A 23,532-nucleotide genomic window follows, 5' to 3' on the forward strand; every position below is an offset into this window, starting at 1 on the left:
CTAGATCTTTAAAGGCAATTCAAACTGTGCAGGTTCCTTTTGTCGGTGCCTTTCAATGCAAGAATATGTATCGTACAGAATATCTAACCAAAGGCCAGTAAATGAACAAATAACCCCCTCCAATCAAAGCAATATGAGACAAATATCAACAAAAGTGCCACTGAGTTTGTTTTGTGCTGGTCATCTGCTGCTAGGCATGGAGTTATGGTTTCTGATTTTGGGGTTTTTTTATGGGTTTTATGTTGGTGTGTGTGTGTGTGTGTGTGTGTGTGTGTGTGTTTCTTGACATTTTTCTTTCTAGTTTGTTTACTTTTTATTTTACTGTTTCTTTTCTAAAAGGAGAGAAAAAGAAGTCGTGGAGTTAGAACAGTGGGAAGGATCTGACAGGAGATGGGGAATGGGAAACTGATCCAAATATACTGTATAAAAATATTTTTTATAAAAAAAAATACCATACAAAAGACTCTTTCTACTTGAGTCCCTGCATGGGAAGACATTTGAAGCATATCTTCTATTCAGATGCTTGTAAAGATATCTTAACTTGACTCAGGGAATGCATAACAAATCTACAGCTGACATGCAGGCAAATAAGTGAAAAATCAATGAAGGGATTTTGGGAGATGCTACTAGAATTTGGGGATTGCTTGTTATGGCAGCAAGAGCTGACAATTACAATATCATATTAAACTAAATTGACTAATCAAAATGTATGACTTTCTGGATAAAAATATCAAAGTAAGCCTTATAATAAATGTTTCCTGTTCACAGATATTGACTGGTCATTCTACATACAAACTATTTGCTAAAAAGAGTAGCAAGAAAAAGTGAAATGAAATCAATATTGTGTAAGAGCCTGACTTCTCCGTCCTATATTGTCAGGAAGACTCTGACAAATGGAAGTTGATGGATGGAAAAATACAACACTGCATAGTTGGGTTTCTTTTTCTTTCCCTTCATGGGGCATGACTGTTCTTTTATTTATTTACAGTTAGGTTTGCTGGACCATGGCAACACAGCTGTCTCTCACTATGACTGTGTACTGTCAAGTATGTGAAAGCTGATTGACAAAGAATGACAGATTCTCTCTTTCCATTCTGGGCTAATCAAGGACAGCCCACCAAAAGGAAGATTTCCTTTCCCATTTAGAGATTTATGGATTTTGAAAATAATCTGTTCAAATATACAGAGTGTAATACAGTATCAATTTTTAAAGTAGGAAGTGCTGTGCAGCTATATGCTTGAGAAAATCCACAGACACAAAACAATAGATGTAGGAATCCACTCATAGGGGATCCACACTCTCAAATTTTATTTGTGCGTGTGTGTGTGTGTGTGTGTGTATGAGAGAGAGAGAGAGAGAGAGAGAGAGAGAGAGAGAGAGAGACAGACAGACAGACAGATACAGAGACAGAGACAGAGAAGAGGGCTTCAAATCTAGAATTGGAGTTAGATATTTTTAACAAACATTAGAATTGGGCATTTTCCTCTTAATTCCTTAGGTTTATAGACACAGTGAAATAACATTTGAGTGGGGGATTTTGCAAATATTTTTAAAAAATTATTTATTTTTTATTTTATTTGTTATATGTATGAGTGTTTGTCTGCATGTATGTGTATGTATCATGTATGTATCATGAGTGTGCTTGGTTCCTGCAGAAGGCAGAGGAGGGCCTCAGAATCCTTGGAACTGGAGTTACACATGGCTGTGAGCTGCCACATGGATATCTAGAAATAAACCTGGGTCTTCTACAAGAGCATCAACTGTTCTTAGCTGCTGAGACATCTCTGCATTCTAAGGCATTTTTTTTATTGTTTGTATAGTTTTTATAGACAGCCAGATCTATAAATACTTTGAGTGAGTTACTATTTCCTTTCACACCCACACAGTATCACAATAGAAAGAGACAATGGGTGAATAAATGAGTATTTGCCACTAACATTTTACTTACAAAAATAGGTGGAGGGTTGAATTTGAGCCACACCATTTGAGATTCCTCTTTTCTTTCTTATTTTATTTTATGCCTGAGTGCACAAGTGTGTATCATGTGTGCAAGAGCCTGAAGAGGTCAGAAGTGAAGAATGATCTGGAACTGATGGTTCTAAGCTACTATTTGGGTGCCAGGGACTGAACCCAGGTCCACTGCAAGAACAGCTAAGTGTTCATCATCACTGAATAATCTCTCTAGCTCCAACACTCCCTCTTCGTCTATTACAGGGCAGATGAAGCAATAAGACCAGGCATAAGCACATCTGAGCACCAGTTTTTTTAAATCTTTGTGTTTGAGCAAGTCACTTACCTCCAATAGTCAGTATCTTTAATTATATAAACAACAACAAAATAAATGTTATTGTAACAAAATGTCAGACGTACCCTTTGTCCTTGCACATGGGCATTTGAACTTTCATCAAGCTTCTATCTCTTTTCCTAGAAAGCTAAAAATGTTGGAATAGAAAATGTATCCCCAGATAGTATTGCTTATATAAATTACTCACATTGGTAAATCACAGTGTACTTGCATGAACAATGGATCTCAGGTAAACAGCTTCAAGATGACTTGTCTAGTCTCCAAGTGTAGCAATACCAGCAATTTAGTAAGTCTTTTTAAATGCACTTTTCAGTTTCTCCTTAAGGTATACAACATTGACTATTGGGGTGAATGAGGCTTCTATGCTAACACTGCTGTGGTGGTTTGAAAGAAAATGGTCCCCAAAAGAAGTAGCATTATTAGGAGGTGTGACTTCATTGTAGTAGGTTTGGTCTTGATGGAGGAAGCATGACACTGTGGAAGCAGGCTGTAGGGTCTCATATATGTTCAATCCATGCCCAGTGAGATAGTTCACTTCATATTACTTTTGGATGAAGATGTAAGGACCTTCAGATCCAGTACCATGTCGTCCTGCATGCTGCCTTGCTTCATGCCATGATGATAATCGATTAAATCTCTGAACTCTATGCGAGCCACACCATGATTAAATGTTTTCTATCATAAGAGTTGTTGTGATTATGGGGTCTCTTCACAGCAATTGAAACCTGAACAAGACAACTGCCCAGGACATTTATGAATCACCCTCCTTTGCACTTGAGCAATCATGTGAGAGCATGCACATATTAAAAAGTGATTTTCCCTTGGATGACTCTAGATACTGCACAGACTAGTATACATCATAATCCCACTGCAGAAAGATATGTGGTGTTGCCTTTCATGATGATGGGTAGTCCTATCTCTAATTGGTTTGATACTGAATAGGGTCACTGGTAGTTTTTGTAGTTATACCAAAGCAAGGAAAACTTACTGGTTGTCTTTAGAGCAGTCATTTCTCAGTCCTACATTTTAGTTACACACATAGGGCACATTTTATAAATGATGGCATGCCATCATCTAATTGGTAGCACTCTGTTCTTAGTGACAAATAAAATAATGATGCATATTGTAATCAGTAGAGTGTTAGAAAAAATTTGGGAGGAAAGCAAGCTCTTGATAGTTAATTAGGACCATATGATTGAACACATGCAAAGTAAATATTAACTGCCTTAATTTGTTGAAAATTTACTGAGTGCAAACACTTTACTATACACTTAACAAATTATTTAAATTAATAGCAATCAGTCTTTAATACAGAGCATTTCAGCATACATTAACATCATTGTTTGGATCAAACACCTAGAGTCAAAAGTTTAGAAATCTTGCCTAAGATACAAGCTAACAAATGGTGGAAATGAGTTGTGAACACAGGGATGTCTCATACAAATCCTGCATACTGAATTGCTATACTGAAGGTTCTGTGAATTTGCTAGTCAATTCCTGTTAGTGGGGTGCTACTTTCTCTCTTATAGGATGATTTGCAGCATCCCTAGTTATATTCACAAGATGCTGGTAGGAGTTACTCCTCCTTCATGTTTAAGAAGAAAGAAGTCAAGTACAATGCCCTTTTATGATGAAAGTCCTGGAGAGATTAGGGATAAAAGGGACATACCTAAACATAATACAGGCAATTTACATCAAGGCTATTGCCAATATCAAATTAAATGAAAACTCAAAGTAATTCCACTAAAATCAACAAGACAAGGTTGTCCACTCTGTCGATATCTATTTCACTATAGTACTTGAAGTTTTACTAGAGTAATAAGACAACTGAAGTAAGTTAAAGTGTCATTATTTGCAGATGATATGATACATTACATACATGAGCCTAAATATTCCACTAGGGAAGTCCTACAACTGATAAACACTTTCAGCAAAGTGGCCAGATACAAGATAAACTGAAAAAAAATTAGTAGCCCTAGTATATACAAATAACACATGAACTGAGAAAGAAATTATGGAAATAAAATCCTTCATAATAACCTCAAATAATACAAATTATATTGGGGTAACTCTAACTAAGCAAGTGAAAGACTTGTATGATAAAAAAAAATCAAGTCTTTGAACACTTAAATTGAAGAAGCTATCAGAAGATGGAAAGATCTCCCATGCTCATGGATCTGTAGGATTTACATATTAAAAATGACCATTCTGCCAAAAGCAGCCTACAGATTCAAGGCAATCACCATCAAAATACCAAAACAATTCTTTACAGACATTGAAAGAAACATTCTAAACTTCATATGGAAAAACTATAAACCCAGGAGAGCTAAAATAATCCTGAACAATAAAAACAATTGCTGGAGGTCCCACCATTCCCAATTTCAAGTTGTAATACAGAGCCCTAGTAGTAAAAACCACAAGGTATTGGCAAAACACACACACACACACACACACACCTACACGTTGATAAATGGAACTAAATTGAAGACCCAGATCATAAGTGCACAAACCTATGGACACTTGATTTTTGATTAAACAAGCCAGAAAGACGCAAAGGGAAAAAAGAAAACATCCCTGAAAAATGGTGCTCATCAAACTGAATGTCTGCATGTAGAAGAATTCAAATAGATCCATATAAATCACCCTGCATAAAACTCAAGTCAAAGAGTATCAAATGCAATTAAATTAACTCTGAGATACCATCTTATACCTGTCAGAATGGCTATGATCAAATTGACAGTTCATGCTGGGGAGGATGTGGAGCAAGGGGAACAGTCTTCCATTACTGGGAGGAGTACAAACTTGTGCAGTCACTGTGGAAATTAATATGGTGGTTCCTCAGATAATTGAATCAATCTACCTTAAGATTCATCTATTTCACTCTTGGACATATACCCAAAGGATGCTCCATCATACTACAAAGACACTCACTTAACCAAGTTCAATGTGGCTTTATTCATAATACCCAGAACCTGGAAACAGCCCAGATGTCCCTCAACTGAAGAATGGATAATGAAAATATTGTATGTTGTACATTTATACAATGGAGTATTACTCAGATGTTAAAAAATGACATCATGAAAATTTCAGGCAAATGGATACAACTCGAAAAAATCATCCTGAATGAGTTAATCCAGACCCAGAAAGACACATTTAGTATATATTCACTTATAAGTGGATATTAGGCATTAAGAAAATGGTAAGAGAGTTAATATCCACAGACCTAGAGTGTTTAGGTAAAAAGGAGGGCTTCAGGGGGGATTCATGGACCTCCGTGGGAGGGAGAAATAGAATAGATTTTGTGGGTAGATTGGAAGCAGGTAAGGATTGGAGCTGGAAGATTCAGGTGGAGGGAACAGTAGATTGAAGGAGACAATGCAAGTCGAAACAGCTGGAATTCGGGAACATTGGGGGAGGGATGTGGAAACCCAGTGCAGTGGAAACTCCCTGGAATCTCTAATGGCGACCCTAGTGAGGGCTCCTAGTAATGGAGGATACCTCTGAACTGGCTATCTTCTGTAGCCAGCCAAGGCTTCCAGTATTGGGTCGGGGTCTCATTCCTTTGAGTTCTTGATCAAGGGGTTCCATGGTGATCCATAAAAAAACAAGGTTGATGCTAGGACAGAAGTTCGCTCTCTGAAAATGGCAGTGGGGGCCCCATTGCAGTGGACAACATTCAACACAGTCTGCAAGATATGCTAGGGCAATGGTGTTGCAGAACTTGTGGAAGTGGCCAACTGATGTTTGCTTTAACTGGAGTCCCATGCCTCAAGAAAGAGTCCATGCCCTACACAGCCTGGATGGAGAGGAAATGGAGATTGAGTAGCCTACAGAGCTAAGCTAGAACCAAACATGACTGGTAAAAACAGAAAACAAAAACAAAGAAATGATTTCTAATGATATTCTGCTGTACTTGTAGACCAGTGCCCTTCCCAGCCATGAACGAGACTTCCTGAGACAACAGATGGGAGCAGATGCACAGACCCACAGCCAGACATTATGTGGAAAGAGTCTAAATTGGAGGTCTCCACTGGTCTCTTTCCTAGGAGACTGGGGAACAGCACAAAAGTGGCAGAGGAAAGATTGTAGGAGTTAGAAGGGATGTAGGACACCAGGAGATCACGGCCCACCTAATGGAATAATCAGGGCTCATTTAAGCCCACAGAGACTGAAGCAGTAAGCGCAGGGTTTGCATGAGTCTACCAGGTCCTCTGTGTATATTATGGCTGTTAGTTTGGCGTTTTTGTGGGACTCCTAACAGTGGAAGCAGGTGTATCTCTGACTCTTTTGCCTGCTCTTGGGATACTTTTCCTCCTATTGGGTTGCCTTGTCCTGCCTCTATATGAACACTTTTATCTTGTCTTATTATGTCTTGTTTTGTGCTGTTTTGCTATTGTCTCTTGGAGGCCTGCTCTCTTTTGAATAAGAAAGGCAAATGGAGTGGATATAGGAGAGAAGATTGGTGGGGGATGGGATGGAAGGAGTGGAGGGAAAGGAAACCATGACTGGGATATATTGTATGAGAGAAGAATCTATTTTTAATAATAATAATAATAATAATAATAATAATAATAATAATAATAATAAACAAAAATGCCCTCCCCAAATTGCCTATTTCCTATGGGGGAAAACAAGTGCTTAGTTGAACACCACCTCTTTACTGAACACATGATCAAACAAATGAAAGGCTTTCTAACTGTTTCATATGGATTCACTATGAATTCCTTTCATTTCTTTTTATTGTTTACAATATGTGCAGTATCATCTTTAACATATTCTTTCCAAAATAATTTATTTTTATACACATTATAATCTTATAATTGATTTGAATTTGGGTATTCATGAACTTTCACCACAGCAAAATATTTTCAGTTTCTGAATAAATTGTTCCTAAACACAGTTTTCAATACCTTAAACAGATTATTGATCAGAGATTTTTCGTTTTCAGGGAATAAAGATGTACATAAAACAGAAAGTAATTCTGACATGTCTCTGAAAAATTGCCCAATATTTATGTTGCTCCAAACCAAAATAGCACATCTTTATACAATCTGTAACTTCTGTTGTGTCCATATGGCAGTTGGACATAGTTCCTTAAGTTTGCACAGAATATATTTATGGAAGATATAACTTTTATTAAACATCAGAAACCATATAAAGTATTAAGTAAAAATTAGGGTTATTTTCATTAAAAGCAAAGAAAAGAGCAATTCAAGTCTCACTTTATGAGTATGACAATTTTCTGATAGAGATATTTTCTGTTTGCTATTAGGCTTTATACCCAAATTACAGTCATTATCTAAAACAATTTTCTAAATTCATCTGTCACTTGTAAAATCCAAGCCATCAAATAAATAAAATAATTTAAGTTGTATGTTTAAAAAGCACAACAAAATCCCAGAGTTTTCTGTCCTGAACATCCTGTCCTTAAACATGTATAGAGGATAAAGCAAATGTAAATGCTCCTGAAGTCAAAGAGAAGAACATGTGATAGAATCAGCCCTCTTCTTTGAAAACTCAACACATGAGCTTTCTTCTTGCAGCCAGATCATCTAAGCTGCCATATGTAATTGTTTTACTCATAATCATTACTATTACTGTGTCTTTGGCTAATGGATCATTTTCATTGGTTTCCTAAAAATGCTAATAATGAGAAATTTTGGATAAGAATTATGGATCCGTTTTCTTAGATTCCTATAAACTAGAATTCTTCTGAAATCCAATATAAATGTACTAATCAATAAAGGAATGTCAAAGAGCCAATGGAGGGCAAGAGAGATTGAGTGGTTACTATGCTTGAAGAGGACCTTAGTTTAGTTCCCCAAACTCACATCACATAGCTCACAGACCAGTGTAACTCCAACTCCAGAGGGTTGAACACCTTCTCACCTCCACAGGCACTTGCACATGCATGGTGAACATAAACTAATGCAGGAACATATGAAGATGTGTAAACCTAAACATCTTCCAAACAGTGATCATTGGGAGATTTGCTCAAGTGTATAAGAATCAACTTATAGGAGGAACACTCTGGATGTACACAAAGGAAAATTGTGTTCAATCAGAGATACATAAATTTAAAGAACTTTAGGTTATTTCTGTTGCTCATACAAATAGGAACTTCAGTATACAATTAAATTAAAGCTATGACTAATGAGTCAACAGATTTAAGTATTATCACATTGGTCTATGAAGAGACCTACAAAGAATCCCCTTCAGCATTTTTTTCATCAATAACATACCCCTAGAATGAACTTAAGTGATGTTTTACTGCAAACTGAGTAATCAGTTTGTTTATTTTGGTCCTTTCAAAATTAAGAATTGTTTTACTTTTCTCTATTCTGAAGCTATTTAAAATATTTGTTCTTAATTTTTTTTTGGAATCCAAAATTCTATTTTAGCTAGTCAGAAGGAAAGTCAGTGATTCTATTCATAATTGACTTATTAGACAAATTAAAAGGAATGAAAATGATGTCTTGAAAAATATGACTTCAGTTGTAATGGCAAACACATCGCAATGTCCAAACCCTACCCATTTAGTTTTGATTAAAACATAGTAAGTAGTGTGCATATATGAATGTGTGTATAATTATCCATTTTGGCTACCTCTTCAATTATGTAAATCACTAATAGCTATTACTATGCTAATACTAGCGATATATTGTGGAAAGTTTATCATGAATTATTTATTGCTGTTTATTATCACATGCTTCATCAAGTGATTTAAAAATAGAGATGCCTATATACACAGAAACTTCTCTACATGTTAGCCACAAATGTTCTTGCAAAAAATCTTGTATAAGTATTCATATATGGCCTTGAAGTTTCATTGATCAACAGAAGAATTCTAGCTGGATGATACACATTCTTGTGTGTATTGCCTTATGAATGCTTAACTGATCAACAGAAGAATTCTAGTTGGATCCTACACATTCTTGTGTGTATTGCCTTATGAATGCTTAACAGAATTATTAATTTCATCAGTCTCAGTTTAATGACTACTTTGCTGCAAAATCAATTATTATGAGTTCATTTTGAGCTGCTTAATCTTAAAATTAATATTTTCATTAAACTGTTTCAAATTAAACAATTAAGGCTTCTTTTATTAACTATGTCCTTTATACTTTTTTAACCTCAGCAGATGTTGAATATTCATTATTTCTAGAAGAGGCAGTGCAACATTCAACATTTTAATGCCAGTGTTTCAGATGTATTACACATATAAGATATATTTGTATGTATACTGTTTTGAAACTATGAACAAGTTCAATATGTTTGTAATATACCACAAATAAAGAGTTAAATTAATTATAGAGGGTTTCTCCTTTAAAATTATAAATGATACATGCCCAAGTATTTGGCATTCTCTAAAATATGAATTTCTCCAAATAATACATTTGTGACGTGTAAAACATTATACATAGCTACAGGCATAGAGCCAAAGCATAAACGCAAAAGCCCACTTTCACTACTATAAGCATTCAAAGGACAAGCAGAAAGAATGACAGTAAGAAACATGTGACAATGAAAACAGTAGAAGTACAGAGAGTATAAAGGTGATTTTAAAGTCAAGTACAGCTTTCGAGAAAAGCCACATCAGCTGATTTTGCATAATAGGTGCTAGAAGTATTTGTAACATTCAGCATAGAATTGTATTTGCTTATAAAGTCTATGTTACACTGTTAATTTGAATGACCTAAAATTAACACAATAAATAAAGACTTGGTATATAGAATTATATGCTTGTAAGGAAATAAAATATCATTTATAATTTTTTCTTCTTTTTCTTTCTTTGTTTTTGGTGCTGAGGAGCAAATCAGAGATCTTGTGCCTGCCTGGCATACAGCTTACCCATGAACTATATCACTAACTTTTGTCTTTTCAGATACAAGATCTTGCCATGTAGCTCAGATTGGTCTGGAACTTGCTATCCTTCTATCTCAGTTTTAGAGCCATTCACCACAGTGCTTGGCTTTTCTTTATGGTATTTCTAAAGCACCACATTCAAAGATAAATTAAATTTATCTTTGATTCATTGTAAAGATGAATGTGACTTGTAATCCATTTTCATACTAATTCAATAGAAGCTTACTTTGAATTTCAATATATTTAGCACTCCCTAATATTCTTATTTTTTTCAGAATCTTATAATGCTTCATTATCTTTTAATTAATTTTTTACCTTTAATATTTGGTAAATTTTTTAGACTTTCAAAGGTGAGTGAGTGAGTGCTTAATTTAGAATAATTTCTTAATTTGCCAACTAAATACTAAAATATTACTTTAAAGTATTTGTTTTTTAATCAATGAATTAATTAATTTTACATCCCAGCCATAGTTTCCCCTCCCTCCTCTCCTCCCAGCCTCTCCCCCAACAATGTCTCTGTTCCCACCCACAATCCACTCCTCCTCCGTTTATGTTCAGGAAAGGCCAGGTCTCCCATGTATATCAACAAAACATGGCATATCAAGTTGCAGTAAGACTAAGTACCTCCTCATGTATTAAAGCTAGAGGAGATCCAGTATGAGGAGTAGGGTCCCAAAAGCCAATAAAAGAGTTAAAGTACTTTGTTTTATTATAAACTTATGTATAAATAAAAATATATGTCATATAAATCATATATATATATATATATATATATATATATATATATATATATATATATATATATACAGTGTGTGTGTGTGTGTGTGTGTGTGTGTGTGTGTGTGTGTGCGCGCGCGCTTTTTTGGCCCTTCAATTCACAGAAAATATGAACATAACTAATCTGCCTTTTTTTGTCACACAGAGCACGAGTCTCCTTCCTGTAAACACTAAATCTACCCCCCATCACTCACAAAAAAAAAAAAAAACAAAGTTAGGCTTTATGTTGCTGTAACTTCTTGGCAGACATTCTTACTATAATGACAGCATGACTGATTTTAGATGAATTATAATTGTTTCTTTGTGTTTTTGAGACAGGGATTTTCCATATAGACCTGCTATCTTAGAACTCACTCTGTAGTCCAGGCTGGTCTTGAACTCAGAAATATGCCTGCTTCTCTCTCCAGAGTGCTGTGATAAAAGGTGTGTGCCACCACTGCCTGGCCCATAATATTGTATTTAGAATTTTAAGTGTTCTTCAGCCGTAACTTCTAGATTTACGGATTCCTTTATAACCATAATAGTTTACTGAGCAATTAATATAATTTTCTGACAAAAATACAATCTTATATCCACTAGGTCAGCCTGGAAGACATTACATAGAAAAGAGAATCATAGGAGTGTAAAAGCACCTTCATTTGTTTGTTATGCACTGTATAAGATGTACTTTTACCTCACCTATCAATTAGGGTATCATCCTGTAGAGAAGCAGGAGGGGGAAAAAGGAATCAGGAAAAACTGACTATTTACCTAAGAGATACTGGCCACACCATGATATTGGATAAATTGGTAATTAGGATGAGACCTTTTTCCTCACTGCCTAATGTGGGAGAGAGTTGTGGGGACCAAAGAGGAATTATGGAGAATCTGCTTATTGTTAGTGAAAACTTCACCAAGATTAGAAAATATAGATGTGGCCATTTCCCTACTTTAAAATCCATAATGGAGTCCCTCAATATCCTAGTTTGCTTTCTGTTCCTGTGATAAAGATCATGACCAAAAGCAGGATGGGAAGGAAAGGGTTTATTTGGTGTATGTGTCCTAATCACAGTCCATCATGGGGGGAAGTCATTAGGAACTCAAGGCAGAAACCTGGAGGCAAGAACTGAAGCAGAAGCTATGGAGGAATGCTATTTAGTGACTTGCTCCTCATGGCTTTCTCAGCCTAAATTTTTACATAATCTAGGACTACCTGCCTGGGAGTGGTATCAAACACCGTGGGCTGAGCCCTCCACCATCAATCACTGATCAAGAAAATGGCCCCACAGACTTGCCTACTCCATGATCTTATGAGGTCATTTTTCTTAAGTGATGTTCCTTCGTGATCATAGCATGTGTCAAAGTGACAAAAATGCTAGCCAGCACAATCAACACATGGATCCCTAGACTAGCAGTATTAGTACCACCAGTGAAGTATATTACAACATTCCTGGGTTATTCCATGACTGTCAACTTTGAGAAGTACAATTCTAGGTAGCACATAATGGAGTGGGGGATGAATAAATGTTAACTCCAATTGTATTTCTCTTCCATACATAAAAATATACCATGTACCTTTCAGTGATAAAGCTTTATAAGTAAACATCTTTGCGGATACGGCCTTTTCAGAAAATATAGAATAGTACCTGAATCTTTTAAGATATAGTTATAAAAATTGTACAGTATTGAATATTGTAATTTGCAACTGCATACACACACACATATATACATATACATATACATATATATATATATATATATATATATATATATATAATTTCTGCATGTATATGAACTCACAGACTACTCATTACCCGCAATGGTGATAATTTGTAAACTCAAACCTTCATATAAAATTCAATTGTTTTTCTACCGTACATTCTGTCTGCCTATCAAAGCTGTCCCTTGGGCAATAGGTGGTAATCAAAGTGGTCCATTTATTCAGTTACACAGAAAATGTTTTAAAACTCTTGAAAAATGTCTGATTTTTTTCTCCTTTACTCATATTCATAAAGGGACACTATCCAAGTTCAGGGCAGAGAACTCTATAGTTTACATTTAAAAATGATAACATTGCTTCCGATGTTCTCATATTAACTTCCTGCAAAGTATCATTACCTACAATTACTTTTAATGGAGCAGTGAAAGATCACTAAAAAAGATAAAATTCTACTGTGCAGTAAAAGTATGATATGAAGGAAGCAATAATAGTTGCGAGGTGACAAAATGACTTTAAGTTACATTTAGAGCAAAATAATGATGTAGAATACGATAAGTCTTCTTTGGAAGAAAATTGTTTAATATTGGTGAGGGAAAATTAAAACTGGGACATTTAATTCTACTGGGTTTATTTCTCATATGTCAAGAGGAATAATATTCCGACTGCAAAGAACAGAACAAATAGTACTGACAAGAAGTAGTGCCCAAGAGGAGTATAGAGATTAGAGGTCCCAATCTGCTAAGAATTAACTCTCCACATTCAGATAAATTACATCTCAGGATACTCATAAAACTAGCCAGCCACTATGGGTGCACCTGAATACTGAAATTAAGCAGTTTTGGGTTTTAAAAAATAAGGTGTGAAAATAAAATTAAAACTTTCTAAATAGTTATTTCAAATGAGGCTAGAAAACAAAAGGCTGAGACAAGCTCAGAGCCTGGGGTCCCTAAATTGGCAGAATGTTGTAGTCATTGCCAAAGGGCTTATTAAACAAAAACACAACTTGTTGTCATCCTTCCATACTGTAAAATAGATTTTAAAACAGAAGCCACATTTTGAAATCTGTAACTGTGCTATAGTTTCTCATAAAAGTGAACTTCTTTCTAATATTATTTGCTATGAAGGGCAATTTGTATATCATTTGTTGAAAATTAGTTTTGAGGGTTTCAGGTTACATCTTTAAAACTAGAATCAATTGGTCATGAAAAACATTTCCTGTAGAGAAGAGCCATGTTTCTAAGTTGTAAAGTGCATTTGTCTCAGTTTTTGAAAGAGGCAGGTAACCGATGGAGAAACCTGGAAAGAATCTAGTTAAAAGTATGTACAAAGGGAAGGCTAAATGATTCTGGGACACTTGAAAGATTCAGTCTCACTCACAAGAAGAGTGTAAGTTAAAAAGACAGTGAGTTGGGACCTCTCCCCCACCCATGATTGATTAAAGAATGTTGATGATAAATTGAAAAGTTGCAGGGACCAAATAAAATGCCTTTCTACTATTGATGAAAGTTCCTTGAGGAACCACAATGTCTTGGCTAGGTCAGGATTTATGCTCTAGGCCTATTATGACACCCTTTTAGAGCACTCACTACACAATACAGCATATGTTGGCATTGATTATACTTCATACATTGAGTCTATTTATACATTGTACCCACTCTAAGTAAATTGAGAGTGCTCGTTAACATAAGACATCAAAGTCAATCAACATATGGCTTGTTAACTGGATAGAGATGTCATTAACGTACTTAGAAGGGTTCATTGGGGATTGGTACAAGCAAATTTCATGTGTGTTTAAACAATACATATAAAATGTTGGAATATGTACTTGTGGGCAATATGAAACAACACCAAGAAAATAGGAAATAAAGCAACAATAATTTTATAACTAATTGAAGATTACCCAAAGTAAGTTGATGTCAAAACAGAAGGAGATTTCCTGGTATGTGATTTACTACTGGTCCTGATGATTCAGTCTATTGGAGATGTTTTGTGACGTGGATAAAATTATAGAAGGAGTATACATGATTTATTATACTATATTATATTTATAAAATCTGAATTTTATAAAGACCTTTAATATACTCTACTTATATTTATTTAATTAATTAAATATACTCAAATAATATTAACATTTAATAGAGTCTATTATAACAGAAAATCCCAAGCCCAAAGATGCCCTCTCTTCATCCCTATTATCAAGTGGATTTACAAACATACTTTAGTAGGAAGAAGAACAATCAGAACTGAGATAGAAAAGGCCATGTATAAGAGAGCTTGTTCCCAGAAAGACAACTGCACATTCTAGAAATGAGCCCAAAGCCAGGCACTAACTGACAAAGTTACTTCCTGAGGCTGCCCACAAGTGGTGATGGTTTTCTTACTTGCTTTCTGCCTTGAGAATGAATCAAATCGGCTCACTCCTTTAATAGAAGCAGAGGCAGAGGGATCTCTGTGAGTTTGAGGCCAGCCTGGACTTCATAGTGAGTTCTCATTTTTACCTAATGAGACCCTGTCTCAGAACCAAACCCCAAACAATAACAAAATTAATCAAGTAATGACACTCAGAGATCTTAAGGTCCTAATTAGGAAGTATCAGTGAATATACTTGAGGACAGGGTTGATAAACATTTTTGTACCTAATTCCATTAAATAAATAGTAACAAGACAGAATGGAAGAAATGGCACATTAGGACTGGAGAGCATTCCTTGTGATAAACTAGTCTGTGAAAGGCACAATGATGATGCATGTACTTCAGGAATCAGTACACTGAGTTCAAAGACTGTGGTAAGATCAACTTGATGATGCTTTAGCAGCATAACAAATTTCAAACCAGGGACCAAGTGTCCCTCTTTCCTTCCCATAGAATGTCAACCTAGAGACCAATCTTCAGACTGGGGTATTTCTCTGGAGTAATATGAAGACTATACTAGGGATATGTGGGCAGGAGTGGTATGAGTGGATTCATTTTCCAGATTGTCAGCCACTTTAAGATATTTGACTGGCTCTGTTCCCAGGCCACACTTGCTTGCAATTTCAGTTTTGGTTTCTTTGGTCTGTGGTAGTTTTCCCCGCCCCCAAAACACTTCTCTGGAATAGCCAATAGTCATTGCTTCTGAGACATACTCATTCAAAAATAAAAGTATAACTCAAAATACTGGTAATTAAAATCCTTTTTGAATCAAGTAATCATTAAGCTGACACCTGCTCACTTTATGAATAAACTTCTTTCTGATAAAAGCTCTCCTGACTATGTTTGATATCCATTAGTTACAAACTTAGCAAGTATACTTATTACTAGCTGTGAGTGTTAATGGTAATTGCAAATACAACTCAGTTTAATGGATTTAAAAATTATTAAGAGAGCCTTACAGTCACAAGAAATAGTTTCTAATATTTAGATTTCACATAGATATTTTTGTCATACAAAAGTGTATGACTTACACAAAGGAGTGGTTAATAAAAGATGTTATAGCATAAATACATATTGTATTAGGAAGTAATTCTTTGAGGGAAGTTGAATGGAAATATGATTCTATTTATTGAAGATAAGTTTTTTTCACATATTTTTAAAGTGGATGATTGTAGATAATATATTACTATGGTGTTTGGAGCACATTGGATACATTCCTAAGAGTAAAGCTAAACTTTTTTATTTGAGTTTTAATTATATGTTTTTGAGAATTTCATACTTGAGAACATTGTATTTACAGCATTTCCACCCTACTTTCTCTCTCTCTTACTCCTCTGTCCCCTTCTACTCTCTCTCAGATTCTACTAGAGAGAGAGAGAGAGAGAGAGAGAGAGAGAGAGAGAGAGAGAGAGAGAGAGAGAGAGAGAGAGAGAATGAATTTATGTTCCGGTGATAAACACTCACCAAAAACAATTTCATGGAGGAAAGTGATTATTCAGTTTACAGGTTACACAGAAGGGAAGCCAGGGCAATAGCCCGAGGTGGGAACCTGTGGGAAGGAACAGAAGCAGAACTACTGCATAACGCTACCTACTGACTTGCTCCCAGGCTCTCCCTCAGCTACCTTTCTTATATCTCCTAGAACCTTCTCTCAAGGGGTGGTACAGCCCACAGTGGGTTGAACCTTCCCAAATCAGTCACTAATTAAGAAAATGCCTCCATAGACTTGCCTAAAGACCAAACTGATGGAAGCATTTTCTAAATCGAGGTTCCCTCTTCTCACATAAAATTCTAGGTTGTGTCAAGTTTAGAAAAAAAAAGGAGGCCAGGTGGTGGTGGCTCATGCCTTTAATCCCAGCACTCAGGAGGCAGAGGCAGGTGGATCTCTGTGAGTTCGAGGCCAGCCTGGTCTCCAAAGCGAGTTTCAGAAAAGGTGCAAAACTACACAGAGAAACCCTGTCTTGAAAAAACAAACAAACAAAAAAAAGGAAGACAATACACACAGTATACACAGTATGTAAAATATACATAGTAAATACCTTTTAAATATCAAGTTTAAAATTCCAGGGGTAGAAATATACAGGGAGATATTCTATTTTCTAAATTAGTTTTAGAAACTGATTTGAATATCACTGCAAGAAAAGGCTTTTTTTTTGAGCCCTCTTCCTGGGCTTAACAGGGAACACTGATATTTTTACATATAACAAAAATTATAGTAGATTTTTCTTTGTCAACAAAGTGCTAATTCAAAATACATTTGCATGATCTGTTGTAAGAATTCTCCCCTGAAGAATCTCCAACTTCCAGTCTTGAAAAGTTCACTATTTTATAAGGACAAGTTGAGTAGGAGAATGAGGAAATTCTCCTGGCTCTCTGCTGTTGTCTGTCACTGGATTAGTTTTCTGGCAGTAACTTCCCTGCTTCTTGTTTGGAGAGATGGGAACTGAGGTGGAAGATCAGGATCTTTATTTTCATGTCCACATCTATGCCAGGAGACTCCAGGCTCTTGCAGAGCCAGATTAAACGTGTCCAATAGAGTCTCCAGTGGACAAAGGGAACATCTAATTTTCATAGCATTGTTCAAACAGGGTTGTGTGCTAGTATATATAATATAAGGTCAAGCTATGCTACAGAGTCTATGTTTCTAGGTGGATTGGGACATTGATTATATCTCAGGCAGGTACTACAGGGATTGGAAGAAAATTGGTTTATTCTTGCCTGCTGTCCTAGAAGTCTGCAATGAATCTGGGTTGCAAAAGGTGGCTGTGTTTCCTTTGTTTTGGGTTTACTTCTGCCAATGAGTTTATTCTTCCCAGCAGTGACCTGCAAGCTCTGGATCTGAGCCTTGTTTCTTCAGAATATAAGTTCAGGGCTTAAAGGGACATTTCCATAAACTGTACCATAAATAATGGATATTTTATGCCTTCAGAGGGTCTCTGGATAGACCAAGATGGTTGCTGCACAGCCTCATTCCCTCATGCCTTCAGCCTCTGTGAAATCATGGATGAGGCTAAAAAAAAATGTTAGAAGTTTCCTCCAGAAATACTGGCAAATGGTTTGAACTTTCACACTGAAGAGGTAATATCACCTGTATTCATGAATTTTGCTAGCTTGTGCTCTATGTTTCTCTCTCTGCCTCTCTATCTCTGTCTCTGTGTCTTTATCTGTCACTGTCTCTCTGTCTCTGTTTCTCTCTCTCTCTGAGTCCTACGGAGATTTGATCTTGGAATTTACCTTCAGTAAATTACAACTAGAGGAGAAAAATAAATAAATAAATAAATAAATAAATAAATAAATAAATAAATAAAGTGGTTGCTAAATGTTTTGTACTGGTTGACAGTCCCAAGGGGGGGTCAGGAGACCCTCCATCATTTACTTCCTTTCCCACCTGCAAAAAACATATTAGGAGACAGACCATGTTGAAAAGTGGAAGGTTAATTGAAAACAGGACTCCACAATGTTTCCATCCATGATCAGGTGGAACTCTGTAGCTCATCCAGAAGGATGCACCTGTTTTGGGGTCACCAATATCCCTGTATGTAAGCCCTCGCTTGTGCTCTGTAATCAAGCCCCATAAACTCCCAGGTTGGGTTTGGCATTGCCTTTTGTGTGCATCTGGGTTTAATGCACTTTCACCAGGAAAAGTTAATGTAACAGTGTTAGAAGATGCTGGTGTGTGATAGTTTACTGTTAAACTGATGTTTGATTGTCTTAGAAAAATGAACATAAAGAATGAATATAATGGCTAATAAATAATAGCAAACATACATAAATAAATAGATTGGGAATGAAAAGGACAATGGAAATAAACTTTGTATATAACATATGCCACCCATAGGGTGTATTTTGTGAAGGAAAAATAATTCTGTCACAAAACAACTGGTTCTGTTGGAAGGAGGGAGGGAAATGTGGTCCCAATCCCAGTAGATTTAAGAAGTAGAAAGCTCAAGGAACAAGATTCTTATGTTGCATAGTGAATGCTTGCTACAGATTTATTTGTAAGCTCATTAATAGTGAGTTTTAGCACAAACAGAATGCCAGTGAGAAATTAGTTAAATAGTCTGCTAAAATTTCAAAATATTCTTGTATTGCCGATCAGTTTTTCACAAATAAAAAGAATTATACATTTGCTAAGCATCATGGCACAGATCTGTAATTCCAGCTGCTCAGAAGCCTGACAACTTCAAGGTCTGCTTGGAGAACTTAGGGAGGCTCTATATGAAGTTGAACCATAAAATGAGGCTTGGGGATTTATCTCAGTAGAGATAAATGCATGAGGTGCTAGGTTCAACCCTATTACAGCAAAATACTGTGTGTATTCAAGGTGTACAACATGATGTCCTGTATCTCTTCTGTTGGTATATCTTCATTTTCATAAACCAGCTTTACTAAGTTGCTAAGTGGGAACCTGTCCTTCCCTAGAACAAAATAGGGACTGATAAAGATTGCCGTATCATTACCCTCCTTTTGAGGAAAGTTGATACTGGTTCCTTCCTCACCATAAATCTCACTGTCAGTTTTGAGGAACATTTTCTTCAAAAGCCCTTCTATTGTGCAGTCCATTTCTGCCTCTTAAAAATACAATCTCCTGTGTCCTGACTCAGGAATACATTCCCTATGGATCCCACTGACTTACCACCCCTTTGAAATGTAATCATCAGGGAAATTATGTCCTGATCTTCAAGTTTGTGGGAAGATAGGGATTGGCTTCAAAACATGAGATTGAGAAACATAGGTGGCCTAATGACTTTCATCTGCCTCCCCTAGAATCCCTCAGGTATTTTTCTACTAGCTCATCTAGAACTTTGAAGACTATATATATATATATATATATATATATATATATATATATATATATATATATATATATATATATATAGTGGGGTTTTGGTTTGGGTGTGCGTAGTTTTTGTTTGTTTTCTTTTTGAGACAGGCTCTCGGGTAGCTCAGGCTGGCCTCAAACTCACTATGTAGTTGAGAATAATCTTGAACTCCAAAGTCTTTGGTTTCTATCTCCTGGGTGCTGGATTACTGGCATTTGCTCCCATGCTTGATAGCAAATTAAAAGTAATTCTTATCAACTGAGTTGGTCCCCAATCCTCTCCTGTCTTGTTTGAACAGAATTGAGTTCAATTTCTCACATCCATTGAACAAGTTTCTGATGAAGATTCTCTTGCCTGTTAAATTGTCCACTACTATTTTCCTTTGGCAATACTCACTGTAATATGAGCACATGATTTGGGTATTTAGTAATTGTAGTGGTCAGTTATTTGGATTTTGTTATTGGTCTGCAGATTTGACATTATAGATAATTGCATTCCTAACAAGGTTGGGTTTATTTAGAGACCACAGACAAAAAGCCATTCTTGAGGGAGGAAACACCATCTCTGTTGTCAATATGGAAATAACCCATTTACTAAGCTTTATCAGAGAGAATTACGTACTTCCCCTAACTTCTTTTTCAATGAAAAGTTTGGATAGCAGTAGTTAGGCTCTTATATGTCAGATAAACAGTCTACCTCTAGCTCATTATTGAAAGCTTTCATTAAAGATTAAAAGCATAAGGCCCTTTATATAAATTCTAAACTGGTCCCTGGATCTTAGCATTCAATTATCATTTGTGAAATTTGAAATCAACATGGTTTATGTCTAAATTGAGAGTACATTTGAAAATCAAAATTCAAAGGCATGCCTTCTAGTGGGCTGACTGATGGGAGAGGGCTGTGATTATGCCTCATTTTCACCCTTTACATCACGATCTCATTGATTATGTTTCTCAGCTTGCTAAGGGTTCTGTGAGGTGATTTTCAAGATAAATACTGCTATTTGCAGGATTTCCTGAATAGGAGTATTTCGGGAGTAAATTGCACAAACCAAGTGATATGCAGTCAATTTTCACTCTAGCATAAACAATGTATTAGAATAGAGCCCTTAAGCTTTTCCATCCTTCCCCTTCTCCTTTCCTTCCTTTTTTTTTTTAATTTTGGTTTCATTCCACAGCTTGCTGTATTTCATCAAAAATAATGAATTGTTAGGCAGGAAAAATGAAGCTCATTATATTTTCTTTTTCTTTCTAACAGTTGCTCAGAGTTTTACCAGAGACAGTGAATGGCCTGAATGGCAGAGCCCAGGTCCTTTGCTTCTGAGGTATCCATGACCACCGTCGATAGAAAGGGAAAGTTTCTTTAAGTTGAGAAAATAGAGACAGGCTGTAGCTGTCTTTACATCAACTTTCTTTTCATTGACTTTTAACTGAGTTTTTTTTAAAGGCAGTTAAATTGCCTGTGTTAAAAAGTTGACATATTCTCCAAACCATTTAAAAGCTTTTTTTTTTTTGAGTAAAATGCAGCAAAGAATATCCCATTTTTTTTTATAATTTTTTAAATTGAAAGTAAACATTTTATTTCTTTGGGAAGAAGTGTATACAGCAAGCTGTAAAGACTGAAATCCATAATTTAAGCAAAAAGAGAAAATGTGTAACCTTAATAAATCATTTTCAGATAGCGAGTAGAAGTAGAAAGTAGACATAGATGGATAAAGAATTGGTTATTACTAACAGAGTTCACGATTTCTTGATTGCAAGCCAAGGGTTTTTGGATTTCTGGGAGAATCTCTCCAGTTAGCATATACATGGTCTTATGTCCTTTTTGGCCTGGATACAACCAAAGGAGAAGAAAGGGCCTTACGGGGGGGGTACTTCTGAAATCTATACTCCAAAGGTGAAAACTCAGAATGTGCAGGGAATATGCCAAAGAGTTCTCTGCTTGGAAAGATGCAGCTGTTTTTTTTTTCCCCTCAGTGATTTAAACTAAGCTGTAGGAAGCAAATTGAATGACACCCAAACACCACACAGCAGTGCGAGTAGTGACATGTGGCTTTGATAATGAAGTTCATTAACACAGAAAAGAGAAGCTTCTCTCCAGACTGTGAGACCTATTTGTCAGAAACCTGTGTGCTGTTGATAAAGGCTGATGTGACTTTTTGTTGTTTGAGAACTAACTGGGGATATGAAGGAGAGAGCACAGACCAGACTAAAGTCACTTTGGTAGAGTCAACAAGATCTATTTGTTATAGAATTTTGTTTGCCCTTTCTCTTACATATATTCTATGGACAAAGAGAGCTCTCATTGAGTATCCACTTGATTTTTTTTTCTGAAAAGACACATTTTGAAGAACAGACTTTTTCATGTGGTTACAAAAGTTAAAACAAAAACATCATTATTAGTTGAGAGGGAAGAATTTTGTGTCTCTTCTTCTTTGTGATATGAAATCAAAGACAAAGAAAATACTAGATCAAGCATAATTGGGAATCTGGGTCAAGTTATGGCCCATTTGGGCCAAGTATCTATACTTTCTTATTGGGGTGGTTTATTAAGTAATGAAGCAACCAGAATTGATCAGATGTAACACTGGTAATTGCATGAGTGTCAATTATGTCTGAAGTTGCTATGTACTAGCTAACTGAAAAAACGAAATCCTAAAATGGGTGGCTTCTCTGAATTGAAGATGTACTTTGTCTAGCCATCCCTCGTGAGCATGCATGACTAAAGGGTAGGGTGACTCAGGTATCAGAAGCCATGTCTTGGTGTCAGGATGTCCAATATATTATTACGTTATATATATAAATTTTTTACTGGGTAAAAGTTATTGTTACTCATGATTTTGATTGTCAGACTGAATTGAGGACCATGACCGTGATTGAACAGGCTGAGTTTTTTGCTGGGAAAATGATGTTTATCTTTGACTTACAAAGCACCATGTGTTCTCAGTGCACAACTATCAGAGTGGTCAATAAACACATCGGGAAGAAGCAAGGTAAAAGGAAAACAGTGTACTTTGCAAATATAACTCAATTTAGCTGGAACAAACCTCTCAATCTCTCTCCTATTTTATTTCTTCTTTTAAGCACATCTTTCTCAAATGTTTAGGATGACAATTTCACCTAACAATCAGCTTTAAGTGCAATTAAAGCAGAGATGGAAACTGGATCATACTAAGAAATTGGCTGAGAGCATTATAGTGATCAGTTTACTAAAGGCACGTCTAGTTAATTTTGAAAGAAGCAGAAGATACTAGTGAAATAATTTTCACAATAGCATCCATGGTAATGGTGACTGAAGTTTAGTAAGACTTCTGGGATTTCTCTAGCCCTATCTTTATTCTTTCTGATAAAATAAAACAAAACAAAACCTAATTGTGTTAAATTAGCTTATCAACAATCACCTCCAGGTCTGATCACCCTTTAACTTAATTAGATTCGTCATTCTCCTGCATCACCCAGATGCTGTCTGCTCACTCTCACCTGTCTTCAGGAAGATCCCTGTGCATTTAACCAGAATCTTCTTTTACCCCAGTTGCTTCCACTAATCCACTAACCCTGAGCTGAGAACTTCTACTTTTCCATTTGGAATTTAGACAAACTTCCAGTTTCAGCTTCTACTCTGTAAATCCCATTTCAGGGGTTGCTGTCTTT

The 23,532-nt window shown here is 35.9% G+C and overlaps 1 protein-coding gene across 11 annotated transcripts in view; it reads right to left on the reverse strand.

Annotated features, from left to right (window-relative positions):
* The window catches only part of Dmd (dystrophin), a 2,251,111-nt gene that overhangs the window by 726,081 nt on the left and 1,501,498 nt on the right, over positions 1-23,532 (reverse strand). The window lies entirely within an intron of this gene.

Source organism: Peromyscus maniculatus, chromosome X, assembly GCF_049852395.1.
Source record: "Peromyscus maniculatus bairdii isolate BWxNUB_F1_BW_parent chromosome X, HU_Pman_BW_mat_3.1, whole genome shotgun sequence".
NCBI lineage: Eukaryota > Metazoa > Chordata > Mammalia > Rodentia > Cricetidae > Peromyscus > Peromyscus maniculatus.